General features: G+C 45.3%; 12 non-coding genes across 12 annotated transcripts; all 12 read left to right on the plus strand.

Annotated features, from left to right (window-relative positions):
- The first annotated feature begins 276 nt into the window (after positions 1 to 276).
- LOC141202889 (U2 spliceosomal RNA) lies at positions 277 to 467 on the plus strand. Its single transcript, XR_012274036.1, has one exon. It is a non-coding gene; the product is annotated as a U2 spliceosomal RNA (small nuclear RNA).
- Positions 468 to 1,581: 1,114 nt separating this feature from the next.
- On the plus strand, positions 1,582 to 1,772 carry LOC141202262 (U2 spliceosomal RNA). Its single transcript, XR_012273541.1, has one exon. It is a non-coding gene; the product is annotated as a U2 spliceosomal RNA (small nuclear RNA).
- Positions 1,773 to 2,887: 1,115 nt separating this feature from the next.
- LOC141202890 (U2 spliceosomal RNA) lies at positions 2,888 to 3,078 on the plus strand. The gene has a single exon (XR_012274037.1). It is a non-coding gene; the product is annotated as a U2 spliceosomal RNA (small nuclear RNA).
- A 1,115-nt stretch (positions 3,079 to 4,193) lies between these two features.
- LOC141202891 (U2 spliceosomal RNA) lies at positions 4,194 to 4,384 on the plus strand. Its single transcript, XR_012274038.1, has one exon. It is a non-coding gene; the product is annotated as a U2 spliceosomal RNA (small nuclear RNA).
- Positions 4,385 to 5,502: 1,118 nt separating this feature from the next.
- Positions 5,503 to 5,693, plus strand: LOC141202892 (U2 spliceosomal RNA). The gene has a single exon (XR_012274039.1). It is a non-coding gene; the product is annotated as a U2 spliceosomal RNA (small nuclear RNA).
- Positions 5,694 to 6,808: 1,115 nt separating this feature from the next.
- Positions 6,809 to 6,999, plus strand: LOC141202894 (U2 spliceosomal RNA). Its single transcript, XR_012274041.1, has one exon. It is a non-coding gene; the product is annotated as a U2 spliceosomal RNA (small nuclear RNA).
- A 1,118-nt stretch (positions 7,000 to 8,117) lies between these two features.
- On the plus strand, positions 8,118 to 8,308 carry LOC141202739 (U2 spliceosomal RNA). The gene has a single exon (XR_012273895.1). It is a non-coding gene; the product is annotated as a U2 spliceosomal RNA (small nuclear RNA).
- A 1,115-nt stretch (positions 8,309 to 9,423) lies between these two features.
- Positions 9,424 to 9,614, plus strand: LOC141202895 (U2 spliceosomal RNA). The gene has a single exon (XR_012274042.1). It is a non-coding gene; the product is annotated as a U2 spliceosomal RNA (small nuclear RNA).
- A 1,114-nt stretch (positions 9,615 to 10,728) lies between these two features.
- Positions 10,729 to 10,919, plus strand: LOC141202264 (U2 spliceosomal RNA). Its single transcript, XR_012273542.1, has one exon. It is a non-coding gene; the product is annotated as a U2 spliceosomal RNA (small nuclear RNA).
- A 1,115-nt stretch (positions 10,920 to 12,034) lies between these two features.
- On the plus strand, positions 12,035 to 12,225 carry LOC141202896 (U2 spliceosomal RNA). The gene has a single exon (XR_012274043.1). It is a non-coding gene; the product is annotated as a U2 spliceosomal RNA (small nuclear RNA).
- Positions 12,226 to 13,340: 1,115 nt separating this feature from the next.
- LOC141202897 (U2 spliceosomal RNA) lies at positions 13,341 to 13,531 on the plus strand. The gene has a single exon (XR_012274044.1). It is a non-coding gene; the product is annotated as a U2 spliceosomal RNA (small nuclear RNA).
- A 1,115-nt stretch (positions 13,532 to 14,646) lies between these two features.
- LOC141202899 (U2 spliceosomal RNA) lies at positions 14,647 to 14,837 on the plus strand. The gene has a single exon (XR_012274045.1). It is a non-coding gene; the product is annotated as a U2 spliceosomal RNA (small nuclear RNA).
- The last annotated feature ends 3,203 nt before the right edge of the window (positions 14,838 to 18,040 follow it).

Below are 18,040 nucleotides of genomic sequence, written 5' to 3' on the forward strand. Positions count from 1 at the left end.
GTTCCACCCCACCCCCCGCCTTAATTGGTTCTCCTCCCTTCCAACGGTGTTGAGGCGGGTGGGAACAGCAGGGGGTGAAGGTGCTGTGTTTAAAGAGGTGGAGTTATGCAGATCTAAAACGCGTGGATTGCAGCAGCAGCAAGCCAAAAAGTGCAGGCATGTAAGGGATCTAGAGGTTGACAACATGTCTTCTTAACGGGAGTCCAGGAGCTCATCTCCACAAATGGACTTTTCAGGATCCTTGGGTGGCTCCGTAGTTTGAAACCAATTCTGGTTATCGCTTCTCGGCCTTTTGGCTAAGATCAAGTGTAGTATCTGTTCTTATCAGTTTAATATCTGATACGTCCCCTATCTGGGGACCATATATTAAATGGATTTTTAGAACAGGGAGATGGAAAAAGAGCTTGCTCTGTCCACTCCACGCATTGACCTGGTATTGCAGTATCTCCAGGACCGGTGCACCCCTTCTTTAATGCAGTTTCTAAAATCAGAAAGAATTGAATTCAATGTTTTTTGTTCATTTTGCTTGTTTGTCGGATTTTGGGATGGACTCTTTGGCTTTGCTTTTCTTCTCCTCATTGGATTTTTCATGTTCAAAGTTGCAGAAGCCAGATTACAAGCTCATTTTGGTTCAACTTCAGCAACTGTGCATTGCATTGCCATGTAATGCGATGCAATGCTATCTTTCTAGCTCTCCCTTTTTACTTCCTTTTGGATAAACAGACATATTAGGCAAGCATTTTGGAGCTTTCACCTAAATAACTACAGGTGGTGAGATAAGCTGCACAATATAATTGACCTTTCAGTATATTGTTGCACACACACCATCTATTTAGCAAATGCCCTTGTTATCAACAGCAGCCTTTTAAACTCACCTGAGCTAACAGGTATGTGCGCTGGTTACTCTGCTGCGCTTAAAATTTCTTTTTTGGTTTGCTACAATGCCTTTTCTGAAACGTTGTCTCCTTCTGCTGGAACACTGACTTCTTTCATTTAATGCCTGCAGACTATAAAAGAGAACCCAACCCAAAAAGTTTGGTTGATTAGTCTGTGGCATTCTGTTAAACTGTTGCTTATGGCGGTCTCTGTGAGCTTCTCAGCGACATTCAGCCAGCCAGGTATCCTGCCTGCAGTAGATGGAATGTGGCAATGGAACGCTGGCTGCGCGTGTCATAATAGGCTCTGAGCCTTTATATACCTGTGCACAGCAGCAGCCACCTTCAGTCTGCTGCTGGACAGCCAGCAGCAGCAGCAGCAGGAGAGGTATGTAATCAGGAGCCCTCCTGCTAAGGGTAGACAGCTGCTCGTTCCACCCCACCCCCCGCCTTAATTGGTTCTCCTCCCTTCCAACGGTGTTGAGGCGGGTGGGAACAGCAGGGGGTGAAGGTGCTGTGTTTAAAGAGGTGGAGTTATGCAGATCTAAAACGCGTGGATTGCAGCAGCAGCAAGCCGAAAAGTGCAGGCATGTAAGGGATCTAGAGGTTGACAACATGTCTTCTTAACGGGAGTCCAGGAGCTCATCTCCACAAATGGACTTTTCAGGATCCTTGGGTGGCTCCGTAGTTTGAAACCAATTCTGGTTTCGCTTCTCGGCCTTTTGGCTAAGATCAAGTGTAGTATCTGTTCTTATCAGTTTAATATCTGATACGTCCCCTATCTGGGGACCATATATTAAATGGATTTTTAGAACAGGGAGATGGAAAAAGAGCTTGCTCTGTCCACTCCACGCATTGACCTGGTATTGCAGTATCTCCAGGACCGGTGCACCCCTTCTTTAATGCAGTTTCTAAAATCAGAAAGAATTGAATTCAATGTTTTTTGTTCATTTTGCTTGTTTGTCGGATTTTGGGATGGACTCTTTGGCTTTGCTTTTCTTCTCCTCATTGGATTTTTCATGTTCAAAGTTGCAGAAGCCAGATTACAAGCTCATTTTGGTTCAACTTCAGCAACTGTGCATTGCATTGCCATGTAATGTGATGCAATGCTATCTTTCTAGCTCTCCCTTTTTACTTCCTTTTGGATAAACAGACATATTAGGCAAGCATTTTGGAGCTTTCACCTAAATAACTACAGGTGGTGAGATAAGCTGCACAATATAATTGACCTTTCAGTATATTGTTGCACACACACCATCTATTTAGCAAATGCCCTTGTTATCAACAGCAGCCTTTTAAACTCACCTGAGCTAACAGGTATGTGCGCTGGTTACTCTGCTGCGCTTAAAATTTCTTTTTTGGTTTGCTACAATGCCTTTTCTGAAACGTTGTCTCCTTCTGCTGGAACACTGACTTCTTTCATTTAATGCCTGCAGACTATAAAAGAGAACCCAACCCAAAAAGTTTGGTTGATTAGTCTGTGGCATTCTGTTAAACTGTTGCTTATGGCGGTCTCTGTGAGCTTCTCAGCGACATTCAGCCAGCCAGGTATCCTGCCTGCAGTAGATGGAATGTGGCAATGGAACGCTGGCTGCGCGTGTCATAATAGGCTCTGAGCCTTTATATACCTGTGCACAGCAGCAGCCACCTTCAGTCTGCTGCTGGACAGCCAGCAGCAGCAGCAGCAGGAGAGGTATGTAATCAGGAGCCCTCCTGCTAAGGGTAGACAGCTGCTCGTTCCACCCCACCCCCCGCCTTAATTGGTTCTCCTCCCTTCCAACGGTGTTGAGGCGGGTGGGAACAGCAGGGGGTGAAGGTGCTGTGTTTAAAGAGGTGGAGTTATGCAGATCTAAAACGCGTGGATTGCAGCAGCAGCAAGCCAAAAAGTGCAGGCATGTAAGGGATCTAGAGGTTGACAACATGTCTTCTTAACGGGAGTCCAGGAGCTCATCTCCACAAATGGACTTTTCAGGATCCTTGGGTGGCTCCGTAGTTTGAAACCAATTCTGGTTATCGCTTCTCGGCCTTTTGGCTAAGATCAAGTGTAGTATCTGTTCTTATCAGTTTAATATCTGATACGTCCCCTATCTGGGGACCATATATTAAATGGATTTTTAGAACAGGGAGATGGAAAAAGAGCTTGCTCTGTCCACTCCACGCATTGACCTGGTATTGCAGTATCTCCAGGACCGGTGCACCCCTTCTTTAATGCAGTTTCTAAAATCAGAAAGAATTGAATTCAATGTTTTTTGTTCATTTTGCTTGTTTGTCGGATTTTGGGATGGACTCTTTGGCTTTGCTTTTCTTCTCCTCATTGGATTTTTCATGTTCAAAGTTGCAGAAGCCAGATTACAAGCTCATTTTGGTTCAACTTCAGCAACTGTGCATTGCATTGCCATGTAATGTGATGCAATGCTATCTTTCTAGCTCTCCCTTTTTACTTCCTTTTGGATAAACAGACATATTAGGCAAGCATTTTGGAGCTTTCACCTAAATAACTACAGGTGGTGAGATAAGCTGCACAATATAATTGACCTTTCAGTATATTGTTGCACACACACCATCTATTTAGCAAATGCCCTTGTTATCAACAGCAGCCTTTTAAACTCACCTGAGCTAACAGGTATGTGCGCTGGTTACTCTGCTGCGCTTAAAATTTCTTTTTTGGTTTGCTACAATGCCTTTTCTGAAACGTTGTCTCCTTCTGCTGGAACACTGACTTCTTTCATTTAATGCCTGCAGACTATAAAAGAGAACCCAACCCAAAAAGTTTGGTTGATTAGTCTGTGGCATTCTGTTAAACTGTTGCTTATGGCGGTCTCTGTGAGCTTCTCAGCGACATTCAGCCAGCCAGGTATCCTGCCTGCAGTAGATGGAATGTGGCAATGGAACGCTGGCTGCGCGTGTCATAATAGGCTCTGAGCCTTTATATACCTGTGCACAGCAGCAGCCACCTTCAGTCTGCTGCTGGACAGCCAGCAGCAGCAGCAGCAGGAGAGGTATGTAATCAGGAGCCCTCCTGCTAAGGGTAGACAGCTGCTCGTTCCACCCCACCCCCCGCCTTAATTGGTTCTCCTCCCTTCCAACGGTGTTGAGGCGGGTGGGAACAGCAGGGGGTGAAGGTGCTGTGTTTAAAGAGGTGGAGTTATGCAGATCTAAAACGCGTGGATTGCAGCAGCAGCAAGCCGAAAAGTGCAGGCATGTAAGGGATCTAGAGGTTGACAACATGTCTTCTTAACGGGAGTCCAGGAGCTCATCTCCACAAATGGACTTTTCAGGATCCTTGGGTGGCTCCGTAGTTTGAAACCAATTCTGGTTATCGCTTCTCGGCCTTTTGGCTAAGATCAAGTGTAGTATCTGTTCTTATCAGTTTAATATCTGATACGTCCCCTATCTGGGGACCATATATTAAATGGATTTTTAGAACAGGGAGATGGAAAAAGAGCTTGCTCTGTCCACTCCACGCATTGACCTGGTATTGCAGTATCTCCAGGACCGGTGCACCCCTTCTTTAATGCAGTTTCTAAAATCAGAAAGAATTGAATTCAATGTTTTTTGTTCATTTTGCTTGTTTGTCGGATTTTGGGATGGACTCTTTGGCTTTGCTTTTCTTCTCCTCATTGGATTTTTCATGTTCAAAGTTGCAGAAGCCAGATTACAAGCTCATTTTGGTTCAACTTCAGCAACTGTGCATTGCATTGCCATGTAATGTGATGCAATGCTATCTTTCTAGCTCTCCCTTTTTACTTCCTTTTGGATAAACAGACATATTAGGCAAGCATTTTGGAGCTTTCACCTAAATAACTACAGGTGGTGAGATAAGCTGCACAATATAATTGACCTTTCAGTATATTGTTGCACACACACCATCTATTTAGCAAATGCCCTTGTTATCAACAGCAGCCTTTTAAACTCACCTGAGCTAACAGGTATGTGCGCTGGTTACTCTGCTGCGCTTAAAATTTCTTTTTTGGTTTGCTACAATGCCTTTTCTGAAACGTTGTCGCCTTCTGCTGGAACACTGACTTCTTTCATTTAATGCCTGCAGACTATAAAAGAGAACCCAACCCAAAAAGTTTGGTTGATTAGTCTGTGGCATTCTGTTAAACTGTTGCTTATGGCGGTCTCTGTGAGCTTCTCAGTGACATTCAGCCAGCCAGGTATCCTGCCTGCAGTAGATGGAATGTGGCAATGGAACGCTGGCTGCGCGTGTCATAATAGGCTCTGAGCCTTTATATACCTGTGCACAGCAGCAGCCACCTTCAGTCTGCTGCTGGACAGCCAGCAGCAGCAGCAGCAGCAGGAGAGGTATGTAATCAGGAGCCCTCCTGCTAAGGGTAGACAGCTGCTCGTTCCACCCCACCCCCCGCCTTAATTGGTTCTCCTCCCTTCCAACGGTGTTGAGGCGGGTGGGAACAGCAGGGGGTGAAGGTGCTGTGTTTAAAGAGGTGGAGTTATGCAGATCTAAAACGCGTGGATTGCAGCAGCAGCAAGCCGAAAAGTGCAGGCATGTAAGGGATCTAGAGGTTGACAACATGTCTTCTTAACGGGAGTCCAGGAGCTCATCTCCACAAATGGACTTTTCAGGATCCTTGGGTGGCTCCGTAGTTTGAAACCAATTCTGGTTATCGCTTCTCGGCCTTTTGGCTAAGATCAAGTGTAGTATCTGTTCTTATCAGTTTAATATCTGATACGTCCCCTATCTGGGGACCATATATTAAATGGATTTTTAGAACAGGGAGATGGAAAAAGAGCTTGCTCTGTCCACTCCACGCATTGACCTGGTATTGCAGTATCTCCAGGACCGGTGCACCCCTTCTTTAATGCAGTTTCTAAAATCAGAAAGAATTGAATTCAATGTTTTTTGTTCATTTTGCTTGTTTGTCGGATTTTGGGATGGACTCTTTGGCTTTGCTTTTCTTCTCCTCATTGGATTTTTCATGTTCAAAGTTGCAGAAGCCAGATTACAAGCTCATTTTGGTTCAACTTCAGCAACTGTGCATTGCATTGCCATGTAATGTGATGCAATGCTATCTTTCTAGCTCTCCCTTTTTACTTCCTTTTGGATAAACAGACATATTAGGCAAGCATTTTGGAGCTTTCACCTAAATAACTACAGGTGGTGAGATAAGCTGCACAATATAATTGACCTTTCAGTATATTGTTGCACACACACCATCTATTTAGCAAATGCCCTTGTTATCAACAGCAGCCTTTTAAACTCACCTGAGCTAACAGGTATGTGCGCTGGTTACTCTGCTGCGCTTAAAATTTCTTTTTTGGTTTGCTACAATGCCTTTTCTGAAACGTTGTCTCCTTCTGCTGGAACACTGACTTCTTTCATTTAATGCCTGCAGACTATAAAAGAGAACCCAACCCAAAAAGTTTGGTTGATTAGTCTGTGGCATTCTGTTAAACTGTTGCTTATGGCGGTCTCTGTGAGCTTCTCAGCGACATTCAGCCAGCCAGGTATCCTGCCTGCAGTAGATGGAATGTGGCAATGGAACGCTGGCTGCGCGTGTCATAATAGGCTCTGAGCCTTTATATACCTGTGCACAGCAGCAGCCACCTTCAGTCTGCTGCTGGACAGCCAGCAGCAGCAGCAGCAGGAGAGGTATGTAATCAGGAGCCCTCCTGCTAAGGGTAGACAGCTGCTCGTTCCACCCCACCCCCCGCCTTAATTGGTTCTCCTCCCTTCCAACGGTGTTGAGGCGGGTGGGAACAGCAGGGGGTGAAGGTGCTGTGTTTAAAGAGGTGGAGTTATGCAGATCTAAAACGCGTGGATTGCAGCAGCAGCAAGCCAAAAAGTGCAGGCATGTAAGGGATCTAGAGGTTGACAACATGTCTTCTTAACGGGAGTCCAGGAGCTCATCTCCACAAATGGACTTTTCAGGATCCTTGGGTGGCTCCGTAGTTTGAAACCAATTCTGGTTATCGCTTCTCGGCCTTTTGGCTAAGATCAAGTGTAGTATCTGTTCTTATCAGTTTAATATCTGATACGTCCCCTATCTGGGGACCATATATTAAATGGATTTTTAGAACAGGGAGATGGAAAAAGAGCTTGCTCTGTCCACTCCACGCATTGACCTGGTATTGCAGTATCTCCAGGACCGGTGCACCCCTTCTTTAATGCAGTTTCTAAAATCAGAAAGAATTGAATTCAATGTTTTTTGTTCATTTTGCTTGTTTGTCGGATTTTGGGATGGACTCTTTGGCTTTGCTTTTCTTCTCCTCATTGGATTTTTCATGTTCAAAGTTGCAGAAGCCAGATTACAAGCTCATTTTGGTTCAACTTCAGCAACTGTGCATTGCATTGCCATGTAATGTGATGCAATGCTATCTTTCTAGCTCTCCCTTTTTACTTCCTTTTGGATAAACAGACATATTAGGCAAGCATTTTGGAGCTTTCACCTAAATAACTACAGGTGGTGAGATAAGCTGCACAATATAATTGACCTTTCAGTATATTGTTGCACACACACCATCTATTTAGCAAATGCCCTTGTTATCAACAGCAGCCTTTTAAACTCACCTGAGCTAACAGGTATGTGCGCTGGTTACTCTGCTGCGCTTAAAATTTCTTTTTTGGTTTGCTACAATGCCTTTTCTGAAACGTTGTCTCCTTCTGCTGGAACACTGACTTCTTTCATTTAATGCCTGCAGACTATAAAAGAGAACCCAACCCAAAAAGTTTGGTTGATTAGTCTGTGGCATTCTGTTAAACTGTTGCTTATGGCGGTCTCTGTGAGCTTCTCAGCGACATTCAGCCAGCCAGGTATCCTGCCTGCAGTAGATGGAATGTGGCAATGGAACGCTGGCTGCGCGTGTCATAATAGGCTCTGAGCCTTTATATACCTGTGCACAGCAGCAGCCACCTTCAGTCTGCTGCTGGACAGCCAGCAGCAGCAGCAGCAGCAGGAGAGGTATGTAATCAGGAGCCCTCCTGCTAAGGGTAGACAGCTGCTCGTTCCACCCCACCCCCCGCCTTAATTGGTTCTCCTCCCTTCCAACGGTGTTGAGGCGGGTGGGAACAGCAGGGGGTGAAGGTGCTGTGTTTAAAGAGGTGGAGTTATGCAGATCTAAAACGCGTGGATTGCAGCAGCAGCAAGCCGAAAAGTGCAGGCATGTAAGGGATCTAGAGGTTGACAATATGTCTTCTTAACGGGAGTCCAGGAGCTCATCTCCACAAATGGACTTTTCAGGATCCTTGGGTGGCTCCGTAGTTTGAAACCAATTCTGGTTATCGCTTCTCGGCCTTTTGGCTAAGATCAAGTGTAGTATCTGTTCTTATCAGTTTAATATCTGATATGTCCCCTATCTGGGGACCATATATTAAATGGATTTTTAGAACAGGGAGATGGAAAAAGAGCTTGCTCTGTCCACTCCACGCATTGACCTGGTATTGCAGTATCTCCAGGACCGGTGCACCCCTTCTTTAATGCAGTTTCTAAAATCAGAAAGAATTGAATTCAATGTTTTTTGTTCATTTTGCTTGTTTGTCGGATTTTGGGATGGACTCTTTGGCTTTGCTTTTCTTCTCCTCATTGGATTTTTCATGTTCAAAGTTGCAGAAGCCAGATTACAAGCTCATTTTGGTTCAACTTCAGCAACTGTGCATTGCATTGCCATGTAATGTGATGCAATGCTATCTTTCTAGCTCTCCCTTTTTACTTCCTTTTGGATAAACAGACATATTAGGCAAGCATTTTGGAGCTTTCACCTAAATAACTACAGGTGGTGAGATAAGCTGCACAATATAATTGACCTTTCAGTATATTGTTGCACACACACCATCTATTTAGCAAATGCCCTTGTTATCAACAGCAGCCTTTTAAACTCACCTGAGCTAACAGGTATGTGCGCTGGTTACTCTGCTGCGCTTAAAATTTCTTTTTTGGTTTGCTACAATGCCTTTTCTGAAACGTTGTCTCCTTCTGCTGGAACACTGACTTCTTTCATTTAATGCCTGCAGACTATAAAAGAGAACCCAACCCAAAAAGTTTGGTTGATTAGTCTGTGGCATTCTGTTAAACTGTTGCTTATGGCGGTCTCTGTGAGCTTCTCAGCGACATTCAGCCAGCCAGGTATCCTGCCTGCAGTAGATGGAATGTGGCAATGGAACGCTGGCTGCGCGTGTCATAATAGGCTCTGAGCCTTTATATACCTGTGCACAGCAGCAGCCACCTTCAGTCTGCTGCTGGACAGCCAGCAGCAGCAGCAGCAGGAGAGGTATGTAATCAGGAGCCCTCCTGCTAAGGGTAGACAGCTGCTCGTTCCACCCCACCCCCCGCCTTAATTGGTTCTCCTCCCTTCCAACGGTGTTGAGGCGGGTGGGAACAGCAGGGGGTGAAGGTGCTGTGTTTAAAGAGGTGGAGTTATGCAGATCTAAAACGCGTGGATTGCAGCAGCAGCAAGCCAAAAAGTGCAGGCATGTAAGGGATCTAGAGGTTGACAACATGTCTTCTTAACGGGAGTCCAGGAGCTCATCTCCACAAATGGACTTTTCAGGATCCTTGGGTGGCTCCGTAGTTTGAAACCAATTCTGGTTATCGCTTCTCGGCCTTTTGGCTAAGATCAAGTGTAGTATCTGTTCTTATCAGTTTAATATCTGATACGTCCCCTATCTGGGGACCATATATTAAATGGATTTTTAGAACAGGGAGATGGAAAAAGAGCTTGCTCTGTCCACTCCACGCATTGACCTGGTATTGCAGTATCTCCAGGACCGGTGCACCCCTTCTTTAATGCAGTTTCTAAAATCAGAAAGAATTGAATTCAATGTTTTTTGTTCATTTTGCTTGTTTGTCGGATTTTGGGATGGACTCTTTGGCTTTGCTTTTCTTCTCCTCATTGGATTTTTCATGTTCAAAGTTGCAGAAGCCAGATTACAAGCTCATTTTGGTTCAACTTCAGCAACTGTGCATTGCATTGCCGTGTAATGTGATGCAATGCTATCTTTCTAGCTCTCCCTTTTTACTTCCTTTTGGATAAACAGACATATTAGGCAAGCATTTTGGAGCTTTCACCTAAATAACTACAGGTGGTGAGATAAGCTGCACAATATAATTGACCTTTCAGTATATTGTTGCACACACACCATCTATTTAGCAAATGCCCTTGTTATCAACAGCAGCCTTTTAAACTCACCTGAGCTAACAGGTATGTGCGCTGGTTACTCTGCTGCGCTTAAAATTTCTTTTTTGGTTTGCTACAATGCCTTTTCTGAAACGTTGTCTCCTTCTGCTGGAACACTGACTTCTTTCATTTAATGCCTGCAGACTATAAAAGAGAACCCAACCCAAAAAGTTTGGTTGATTAGTCTGTGGCATTCTGTTAAACTGTTGCTTATGGCGGTCTCTGTGAGCTTCTCAGCGACATTCAGCCAGCCAGGTATCCTGCCTGCAGTAGATGGAATGTGGCAATGGAACGCTGGCTGCGCGTGTCATAATAGGCTCTGAGCCTTTATATACCTGTGCACAGCAGCAGCCACCTTCAGTCTGCTGCTGGACAGCCAGCAGCAGCAGCAGCAGGAGAGGTATGTAATCAGGAGCCCTCCTGCTAAGGGTAGACAGCTGCTCGTTCCACCCCACCCCCCGCCTTAATTGGTTCTCCTCCCTTCCAACGGTGTTGAGGCGGGTGGGAACAGCAGGGGGTGAAGGTGCTGTGTTTAAAGAGGTGGAGTTATGCAGATCTAAAACGCGTGGATTGCAGCAGCAGCAAGCCGAAAAGTGCAGGCATGTAAGGGATCTAGAGGTTGACAACATGTCTTCTTAACGGGAGTCCAGGAGCTCATCTCCACAAATGGACTTTTCAGGATCCTTGGGTGGCTCCGTAGTTTGAAACCAATTCTGGTTTCGCTTCTCGGCCTTTTGGCTAAGATCAAGTGTAGTATCTGTTCTTATCAGTTTAATATCTGATACGTCCCCTATCTGGGGACCATATATTAAATGGATTTTTAGAACAGGGAGATGGAAAAAGAGCTTGCTCTGTCCACTCCACGCATTGACCTGGTATTGCAGTATCTCCAGGACCGGTGCACCCCTTCTTTAATGCAGTTTCTAAAATCAGAAAGAATTGAATTCAATGTTTTTTGTTCATTTTGCTTGTTTGTCGGATTTTGGGATGGACTCTTTGGCTTTGCTTTTCTTCTCCTCATTGGATTTTTCATGTTCAAAGTTGCAGAAGCCAGATTACAAGCTCATTTTGGTTCAACTTCAGCAACTGTGCATTGCATTGCCATGTAATGTGATGCAATGCTATCTTTCTAGCTCTCCCTTTTTACTTCCTTTTGGATAAACAGACATATTAGGCAAGCATTTTGGAGCTTTCACCTAAATAACTACAGGTGGTGAGATAAGCTGCACAATATAATTGACCTTTCAGTATATTGTTGCACACACACCATCTATTTAGCAAATGCCCTTGTTATCAACAGCAGCCTTTTAAACTCACCTGAGCTAACAGGTATGTGCGCTGGTTACTCTGCTGCGCTTAAAATTTCTTTTTTGGTTTGCTACAATGCCTTTTCTGAAACGTTGTCTCCTTCTGCTGGAACACTGACTTCTTTCATTTAATGCCTGCAGACTATAAAAGAGAACCCAACCCAAAAAGTTTGGTTGATTAGTCTGTGGCATTCTGTTAAACTGTTGCTTATGGCGGTCTCTGTGAGCTTCTCAGCGACATTCAGCCAGCCAGGTATCCTGCCTGCAGTAGATGGAATGTGGCAATGGAACGCTGGCTGCGCGTGTCATAATAGGCTCTGAGCCTTTATATACCTGTGCACAGCAGCAGCCACCTTCAGTCTGCTGCTGGACAGCCAGCAGCAGCAGCAGCAGGAGAGGTATGTAATCAGGAGCCCTCCTGCTAAGGGTAGACAGCTGCTCGTTCCACCCCACCCCCCGCCTTAATTGGTTCTCCTCCCTTCCAACGGTGTTGAGGCGGGTGGGAACAGCAGGGGGTGAAGGTGCTGTGTTTAAAGAGGTGGAGTTATGCAGATCTAAAACGCGTGGATTGCAGCAGCAGCAAGCCAAAAAGTGCAGGCATGTAAGGGATCTAGAGGTTGACAACATGTCTTCTTAACGGGAGTCCAGGAGCTCATCTCCACAAATGGACTTTTCAGGATCCTTGGGTGGCTCCGTAGTTTGAAACCAATTCTGGTTATCGCTTCTCGGCCTTTTGGCTAAGATCAAGTGTAGTATCTGTTCTTATCAGTTTAATATCTGATACGTCCCCTATCTGGGGACCATATATTAAATGGATTTTTAGAACAGGGAGATGGAAAAAGAGCTTGCTCTGTCCACTCCACGCATTGACCTGGTATTGCAGTATCTCCAGGACCGGTGCACCCCTTCTTTAATGCAGTTTCTAAAATCAGAAAGAATTGAATTCAATGTTTTTTGTTCATTTTGCTTGTTTGTCGGATTTTGGGATGGACTCTTTGGCTTTGCTTTTCTTCTCCTCATTGGATTTTTCATGTTCAAAGTTGCAGAAGCCAGATTACAAGCTCATTTTGGTTCAACTTCAGCAACTGTGCATTGCATTGCCATGTAATGTGATGCAATGCTATCTTTCTAGCTCTCCCTTTTTACTTCCTTTTGGATAAACAGACATATTAGGCAAGCATTTTGGAGCTTTCACCTAAATAACTACAGGTGGTGAGATAAGCTGCACAATATAATTGACCTTTCAGTATATTGTTGCACACACACCATCTATTTAGCAAATGCCCTTGTTATCAACAGCAGCCTTTTAAACTCACCTGAGCTAACAGGTATGTGCGCTGGTTACTCTGCTGCGCTTAAAATTTCTTTTTTGGTTTGCTACAATGCCTTTTCTGAAACGTTGTCTCCTTCTGCTGGAACACTGACTTCTTTCATTTAATGCCTGCAGACTATAAAAGAGAACCCAACCCAAAAAGTTTGGTTGATTAGTCTGTGGCATTCTGTTAAACTGTTGCTTATGGCGGTCTCTGTGAGCTTCTCAGCGACATTCAGCCAGCCAGGTATCCTGCCTGCAGTAGATGGAATGTGGCAATGGAACGCTGGCTGCGCGTGTCATAATAGGCTCTGAGCCTTTATATACCTGTGCACAGCAGCAGCCACCTTCAGTCTGCTGCTGGACAGCCAGCAGCAGCAGCAGCAGGAGAGGTATGTAATCAGGAGCCCTCCTGCTAAGGGTAGACAGCTGCTCGTTCCACCCCACCCCCCGCCTTAATTGGTTCTCCTCCCTTCCAACGGTGTTGAGGCGGGTGGGAACAGCAGGGGGTGAAGGTGCTGTGTTTAAAGAGGTGGAGTTATGCAGATCTAAAACGCGTGGATTGCAGCAGCAGCAAGCCGAAAAGTGCAGGCATGTAAGGGATCTAGAGGTTGACAACATGTCTTCTTAACGGGAGTCCAGGAGCTCATCTCCACAAATGGACTTTTCAGGATCCTTGGGTGGCTCCGTAGTTTGAAACCAATTCTGGTTATCGCTTCTCGGCCTTTTGGCTAAGATCAAGTGTAGTATCTGTTCTTATCAGTTTAATATCTGATACGTCCCCTATCTGGGGACCATATATTAAATGGATTTTTAGAACAGGGAGATGGAAAAAGAGCTTGCTCTGTCCACTCCACGCATTGACCTGGTATTGCAGTATCTCCAGGACCGGTGCACCCCTTCTTTAATGCAGTTTCTAAAATCAGAAAGAATTGAATTCAATGTTTTTTGTTCATTTTGCTTGTTTGTCGGATTTTGGGATGGACTCTTTGGCTTTGCTTTTCTTCTCCTCATTGGATTTTTCATGTTCAAAGTTGCAGAAGCCAGATTACAAGCTCATTTTGGTTCAACTTCAGCAACTGTGCATTGCATTGCCATGTAATGTGATGCAATGCTATCTTTCTAGCTCTCCCTTTTTACTTCCTTTTGGATAAACAGACATATTAGGCAAGCATTTTGGAGCTTTCACCTAAATAACTACAGGTGGTGAGATAAGCTGCACAATATAATTGACCTTTCAGTATATTGTTGCACACACACCATCTATTTAGCAAATGCCCTTGTTATCAACAGCAGCCTTTTAAACTCACCTGAGCTAACAGGTATGTGCGCTGGTTACTCTGCTGCGCTTAAAATTTCTTTTTTGGTTTGCTACAATGCCTTTTCTGAAACGTTGTCTCCTTCTGCTGGAACACTGACTTCTTTCATTTAATGCCTGCAGACTATAAAAGAGAACCCAACCCAAAAAGTTTGGTTGATTAGTCTGTGGCATTCTGTTAAACTGTTGCTTATGGCGGTCTCTGTGAGCTTCTCAGCGACATTCAGCCAGCCAGGTATCCTGCCTGCAGTAGATGGAATGTGGCAATGGAACGCTGGCTGCGCGTGTCATAATAGGCTCTGAGCCTTTATATACCTGTGCACAGCAGCAGCCACCTTCAGTCTGCTGCTGGACAGCCAGCAGCAGCAGCAGCAGGAGAGGTATGTAATCAGGAGCCCTCCTGCTAAGGGTAGACAGCTGCTCGTTCCACCCCACCCCCCGCCTTAATTGGTTCTCCTCCCTTCCAACGGTGTTGAGGCGGGTGGGAACAGCAGGGGGTGAAGGTGCTGTGTTTAAAGAGGTGGAGTTATGCAGATCTAAAACGCGTGGATTGCAGCAGCAGCAAGCCAAAAAGTGCAGGCATGTAAGGGATCTAGAGGTTGACAACATGTCTTCTTAACGGGAGTCCAGGAGCTCATCTCCACAAATGGACTTTTCAGGATCCTTGGGTGGCTCCGTAGTTTGAAACCAATTCTGGTTATCGCTTCTCGGCCTTTTGGCTAAGATCAAGTGTAGTATCTGTTCTTATCAGTTTAATATCTGATACGTCCCCTATCTGGGGACCATATATTAAATGGATTTTTAGAACAGGGAGATGGAAAAAGAGCTTGCTCTGTCCACTCCACGCATTGACCTGGTATTGCAGTATCTCCAGGACCGGTGCACCCCTTCTTTAATGCAGTTTCTAAAATCAGAAAGAATTGAATTCAATGTTTTTTGTTCATTTTGCTTGTTTGTCGGATTTTGGGATGGACTCTTTGGCTTTGCTTTTCTTCTCCTCATTGGATTTTTCATGTTCAAAGTTGCAGAAGCCAGATTACAAGCTCATTTTGGTTCAACTTCAGCAACTGTGCATTGCATTGCCATGTAATGTGATGCAATGCTATCTTTCTAGCTCTCCCTTTTTACTTCCTTTTGGATAAACAGACATATTAGGCAAACATTTTGGAGCTTTCACCTAAATAACTACAGGTGGTGAGATAAGCTGCACAATATAATTGACCTTTCAGTATATTGTTGCACACACACCATCTATTTAGCAAATGCCCTTGTTATCAACAGCAGCCTTTTAAACTCACCTGAGCTAACAGGTATGTGCGCTGGTTACTCTGCTGCGCTTAAAATTTCTTTTTTGGTTTGCTACAATGCCTTTTCTGAAACGTTGTCTCCTTCTGCTGGAACACTGACTTCTTTCATTTAATGCCTGCAGACTATAAAAGAGAACCCAACCCAAAAAGTTTGGTTGATTAGTCTGTGGCATTCTGTTAAACTGTTGCTTATGGCGGTCTCTGTGAGCTTCTCAGCGACATTCAGCCAGCCAGGTATCCTGCCTGCAGTAGATGGAATGTGGCAATGGAACGCTGGCTGCGCGTGTCATAATAGGCTCTGAGCCTTTATATACCTGTGCACAGCAGCAGCCACCTTCAGTCTGCTGCTGGACAGCCAGCAGCAGCAGCAGCAGGAGAGGTATGTAATCAGGAGCCCTCCTGCTAAGGGTAGACAGCTGCTCGTTCCACCCCACCCCCCGCCTTAATTGGTTCTCCTCCCTTCCAACGGTGTTGAGGCGGGTGGGAACAGCAGGGGGTGAAGGTGCTGTGTTTAAAGAGGTGGAGTTATGCAGATCTAAAACGCGTGGATTGCAGCAGCAGCAAGCCAAAAAGTGCAGGCATGTAAGGGATCTAGAGGTTGACAACATGTCTTCTTAACGGGAGTCCAGGAGCTCATCTCCACAAATGGACTTTTCAGGATCCTTGGGTGGCTCCGTAGTTTGAAACCAATTCTGGTTATCGCTTCTCGGCCTTTTGGCTGCGGTCAAGTGTCTTGTACAGGCGACTGTGGTCCAGAAGGTACTCGGGTACCCCTCTCCTCGGCCTTGCAGGGTGACCCACTTCGGTGGGCTCCCCTGCCTGCTGCTATTGGGAGAGGGCTTAGTCCCAGGGTAACGGGTTGCGATCCCCCCCAGCCTCTCAGGTGTTTCTGTTTACAGAACTCTGAAAGGCGCAGATTGCAAGCGGTTTGCGATTTGCTTTTTCTTGTTGCGTTACCATGGAGGTTGACCCCAACCTCGTGCCTCACTATGCGAGGCTTAAAAACACTATCCGTATTCATTTCACAGAGGGCGGAAGTGATGAAAGGAAATTGCGGTACGTAGTCCAGGACGTGCTTGAAGGGCTCTTTCATGTGCAGAAGAACGAGATTCTCTCTATCCAGGATTATCCGAGGCGTGGCGATTATGACATCACCTTCACCGGGGAAGGCATTTTTCAGGATGTCCTGGTAAGAGCCAGAAAGGCAAAAAACAATCCTATTCTAAAAGGAATACAAGTTATCAAGCACGTCCTGGATGAGGTAAAAATGGTAATCCTTAAAGTATTTTCTCCTTTCGTTACTTCAGTGGAACTAACATGTTTTGTTTCAATGTACTTTAAAAGTGTAAAATGTATAGGGAAAGTACTTAATGAGTTTCACATATGGACGTCCAAATGAAAATTTCTAGTAACATGTGAAAGAGACCCTAATTTCCCAGGCGGTGTGAAACTCCCTCCTGCACGTTTTAAAATAGGTTCCTCAAATGGAGACTTCTTTTTTTCTGGTATGCCACCCTTTTGTAGAAACTGTGGAAAATATGGCCATTTTAAGGATGACTGTGAGGCAACCTATAGAAACTGTGCTAGTACAGAACATGACACCAAAGAATGTCCTCATGATAAAAAATGTAATTTCTGCCAAAAACCTGGTCATTTTTATTTTTCATGCCCACATAGGTTCTGGGAGGCCGAACAGAGACGGAAGGAAAAGGCCAGGACATCCGAAAATGAACCAACAGGTCAGACCACCCCTCAGGAGGAGGAACAACAACCTGGAGCCTCAGCGAGCAAAGAGGGCAATTCGAGTGATGAGGAAAGCTCAGAGGTAATGAAGGGTAACTCCCAAGCAGTGAGGAAAAGTTGGCACCAAGACAACAGGGAGGCTAAAAGAAAGGCAGAAAAGGAACAAAAGGGCATGATCGGTAAAACCAAAAGAGACCGGCAGAAGGTTGACACCGAGCCCGAGGCAAAAACTGGGTTTCCTGGGCCTGAGTCTGAGGCTAACTGGACTACGGTGGGTCCCCATAAAAAGAAAAGAGGGAAGAAAGATGGTTCGAATGGAGCGGCTGATGGGGATCAGATGGACACATCTCCTGGTGGGGAGGTGGACGTTGGTCCCCCAAAAGTCCCGGACCCTGCTGACCCCGGTGGGGAGCCGGGCCTTGCCAGCTCCGTGAGCTCGGGTACATTGCCTTGTACCCAACCTTCCCCTGTGTGTCGGCCTCCCCTGGGTGCAGGGGAGCCACCTGGGGACCCACCTGATAAGGATCTCAATGGCCAGCCCATGGAGACCCAGGGTGCTGTTCCTCTTAGTTGTCTCCCAAGCTACTCACATGTAGCGTTGGGTCATTGTCTTGGTGAGTCAAGTTCCTCCTCCATGGAGTCCTTACTTACGATAAATTCGGACGAGGGAAGTAGCTCGAGCGTAAGTGGTCTGGCCGGTTCAGCGGATAGGAAGTAAGTTCCGTATTTCTGTTTTATATAATTTTTTTACTTTCCTCCAATGGCAGAACTTAAGGGCATTTCCCTAAATGTGAGGGGTCTAAAATCAAATACCAGAAGAGTAACATTATTTAATTTTTTAACTTGTCTTACGGCTTCCGTCTTCTTTTTACAGGAATGCAATATCCCGCACACAGTATCCTACAAAAAATACAAAGAGGATTGGAAATGTGGCCCATCAGTGTGGTCCGGGTCAAATGTTACCGGATCAGCAGGGATAGCTATACTTTTTAAGGGAAACGTTCAAATTGATTTTATCCAAGAGATTTTACCAGGTCGTATGT

This window comes from Phyllobates terribilis, unplaced genomic scaffold (genome assembly GCF_046119375.1).
Source record: "Phyllobates terribilis strain yellow unplaced genomic scaffold, ASM4611937v1 Scaffold_123__1_contigs__length_5148117, whole genome shotgun sequence".
Taxonomy (NCBI): domain Eukaryota; kingdom Metazoa; phylum Chordata; class Amphibia; order Anura; family Dendrobatidae; genus Phyllobates; species Phyllobates terribilis.